Source organism: Benincasa hispida, chromosome 5 (assembly GCF_009727055.1).
Source record: "Benincasa hispida cultivar B227 chromosome 5, ASM972705v1, whole genome shotgun sequence".
Lineage (NCBI taxonomy): Eukaryota > Viridiplantae > Streptophyta > Magnoliopsida > Cucurbitales > Cucurbitaceae > Benincasa > Benincasa hispida.
The window spans coordinates 59,883,034-59,887,127 of record NC_052353.1 but is presented as its reverse complement, the minus strand read 5'-3'; positions in this window follow the sequence as shown (position 1 = coordinate 59,887,127).

Sequence of the window (4,094 nt, the reverse complement as noted above, 5' to 3'; positions counted from 1 at the left end):
GGTAAAAAATACGATTTGTTATGTTTTGATCTAGCATTTATTTGGTCTCTAAGTTTCAAGATGTTACCAATTTTTAATTATTGATTTATATTTTTATTGGTTCAATAGATTTCAAATGTTATATTCTTAAAGTCTTTACTTGATTGAGTTAATATTTTAGTTGGTCTCTAGATTTTCAATAAATTTTACAATTAACCCTCGAGTCCTCTATTAATCGCTGTAATTTTGGTTTTTTGTGTAATTGATTAAAAATAATTATGCGTTTGAATTTTTTTAAAAAAAATTAATTTAATAAGTGATAGGATATTTAGTGAAAATTACTTTCATTAAAATTAATTATTAGAGCATTCAATACCGAATGGTATGGAAAGTGAGGTTCTTTTTTTTTTTTTTTTTTTTTGAAATATCAAAAGTAAGATGAAACTTTGAACTCAACCGGACGAAATGAAAACAAAGATAAAGAATAAAAATACAAATATTTAAAATTTAGAAACTAAATAAAAACTAAAAATAAAAATCTAGGGTCTAAATTTAATTAATATATTTGATACAATAATTATTATTAAATTATGATGTTCGGGTTAGATAACATATATAAAATTCAATTTTTTTTGAAGATAATATCTCGGAAAAGGTTGAAAAAATTACATATGTTTTAAGCACTAAATTAGAGCATGGTTTGGAGCTCGACGTTAAAATAGGATGATCTGGAGGTCATATGTATAGTGTGCAAAAGTTATTTAATCTGTAGTCATATGTTTTGGCTTTGAGGTATTAGAGTTGAGGTCATATGTTGGATATCTGGCCAATTTTTTAACACTAAATTAATATTGGCGTGGGGTTAGGATTACTATTTTGTTTTTGACATTTTTTTATTCAATACATTCTACCAAATCTTTGTATATAATGGAATTAAAATATAAAATGTAATTTTTTCTTTTATAATTATATTATTAGAATGTTTATTTTATTCTTCTTGGTTCCTTTTCCTGGTATTGAACAACATTAACTTATTACATTTCTTATACAATATGGGTAAATAAAATGAGACACTAAAGCGAAATCAAAAACTTCTAAGCCAATTTTTTCTTCATGTGATATTTCATATATGACCTTTTCTTTTTACTATTATTTTCCCACCTATTTATCTGTGTGCTCTATAATTTTTACTATGTTCATTATTTTTTTTTTTAAATTAGAATCTCCCTCATCGTCGTAAAAAGCTAATGGAATGTCACCACATTTATTCAACGTTTTACTTTCATTTCTTGAATCTGGAGCATTCATATCTCTTCTTATTTTCACTAATTTTAAACTCAAAAGTTCCAGATTTTTTTTTTTCATTTTTATGGTCTTTTTTGATTATATGTTGTCCCATTACATTTTCAAAGACTAGCATAGTATTTTCGGTCTAAATATTCTCAAACCTCATATGGATGTATGAATTCATTACTATAGATGTTGCAAATTAATGTAGACAAAAAAATATTTTCATAAACCAACATCCTACAATGTACTTTAAGTGGTTGGTGCGAAAGTTCATATCGAATATGATTTTTTGTGCTGGCGGTTTGAAGCGGGAGGCTGGTTGTTGGAGCTTGAAGTTACGTCACTAAAGGATATTGGAGTTGATTGTCGAAGTTTGTATCGGAAGTAGTTTTTGAATCCTAGAGTTGGGTCAATGCGAAAGTGCGTCGTCTCGAAGTTAATCATCAAATCATGATTTTGGTTGGAATTGTAGTCGGAATTTGATTTAGGAGCCAGTTAGTTCACATGAAGTGGTATTAGAGTTGGTTGCGAAGCCTTTGAAGATTGGTCATTATGTAGTTGGCTCCCCGCTCCCCAAAGGTGATCTCCGAATCATGAATTTTCACGGAGTTTGATAGTATAATGAAAGGTGGTTTGTTAGAGCCTAGCATGAAGGTAGTTGTTAATCACCAATAAACAAATCAACTAAAATCTTAGTCATATAAGTAATAATTTCATCTGACAAGAAATTATATTCTTACCATGATAAATATATGATCACAAGCAACAAGGCTATATCCTCAGTTGGTTAGAGCACTCGTTCTAAATTGTCATCCGCGTGCAATTGGCCAAGGTGGTCGTTCAGCAGTTGAGCTTTGACCGGAGGTGGTTGTCGGAGTGGCTACGCGCGAAAGTTTTTCGGAGACACGGAGTTGGTCGTCGGAGCTGCAAATCGAAAGGTTTGTGAGAGTCTAAACTTTTAGTCGATCGGAATTGTCAACGGAGGTTGGTTAATCAAAGCCCGGAGCCGTGGTCGTCCTGTAGTTGATTTCATCGACAGAGTGGTTGTCGGAGGAGGTACCGGAGTTGGTCGCCCAGAGTTGTCATCTGAGTTAGTGTGTCGGAGCTGGAGTTAGTTTTAATCAGACAGTGGGGCTAAATTCTGGAGTTGACAGTAGCCAATGGGTGGCAGGCTATCGAAAACAGGAAGAATGGCAATGGGTTGTATTGTGTAAACTCAAACTAATTCAACCAAATAAAAGCATTTAAAGTTTTTGTGAGCCAAATATGTAATTTTGAATATATATATACCAACTCAACCCATGTTGCGTGAGCCAAATATCTTTAGAGTTTTTATTGTTTAAAAAATAAAAAAGATATCCAACCTGAGTATAGTTTTAACTAAAATAAAATATGAAGAAAAAAAAAAAGTCCCGAACCCACCATCATTGGAAAAAAAATCATTTGTTTAAAAAAAAATCTAATTTAGACGGGCTAAAAATATCCCAACGGTTTATTTTTGTTTTCTTTTAAAGAGTATCTCAGATATACTTTTCATTTATCAATGTTATTACAAGTAAAATTAAAATAAAAACAAAGTGTATATAAATTAAAAAAAATAACAAAATTGTATAAGTATGTATTAGTTTTTTATTTTTTCTTATCATGATTTTGGCTTTCTTTAATGTACATGTGATAAGACTACTTAAAGGGATTTTACTTCCATCCGGTCTATCTTTTGAATCATGTCACAAGAAACAGTATTATCCTATATATGCATGTATGTGTTGGTAATTGGTTTTAAAATTCATAACATTATTCTTTTGGACTTACGTATCATGATATTTAATCTCTTTTATATTTGGTCAGTACAAGGAAAATATTGGAAAAAAAAAATGCTTAAAACCGCCCTAACTTGAATAACTTGGATTGGTTATCGGGTTAGGAATTCGGTGCTTGTTTCATGTTGAAAAATATAAAAGGAAAAAGTTCTCGATACTCGATAGGTTTAGGTTGATGAAAAAATGAAAACCAACTAATCGAGTACTATGAATATAATAAATGTCATCTCTAAACTTCAAAGGGTTGATTGTCATGTTGGTAGGAGGTGTCTGGTAACTTCCAAGTTGTTTGAATTTGAAATGAATGCAACATTTTTAAATTTAACTCGTTAATAAAAAAAATGAGCACGCAGAAGAGAGCCGATGAAAAAGGAAAATCTGAAAGTTGATGGTTCTCTCTAAAATCGAAGTTCAACCTCTATTTCATTGAGTATATATTCAGAACAAAAAGTCAAAACTGGTTTGGTCGTGTTCACACGAGGCTTCTGCGGAGATTTGTTTCGTGGAAGTTGAACTTGAGTATGGTGTTGATTTGATGCGATGTGGTGTCGATCTCTAATATTGATCCATCTAATTCTCTTTCAGTTGGGGAATGTGCTTTGATTTGAAGAAGAAAAGACACTGGAAGAGTTTTCTCAGCAGTGCATAATTGTTGACCCCTTCAGATAGGGCTTATATATTTATAAGATCACGGGGTGCTTGGGCTGGCCTTGGCCCAATTAGTTGGACTGGCTTGGTTGATCTATGGAATGGCCTTTGGGCCCCAATTAATCGAATATAGGTCTTTTTTACTTGGGTCAAATTCAGTCTATTTCTTGGACTTAGGTTAGACTTTTGACTATAAAATATAATCTATCAATTAAGGTTCCAATTAAGGGATACCCAACAGGTACATTAAACCACGGTGGACGTCATTGAAATTTGTTTTCAATTACAAATGATTCACAAACTCCTAATTGAACCAAAGTTTAAGTTTGAATTTTGAAATCCATACCATTAAATTTA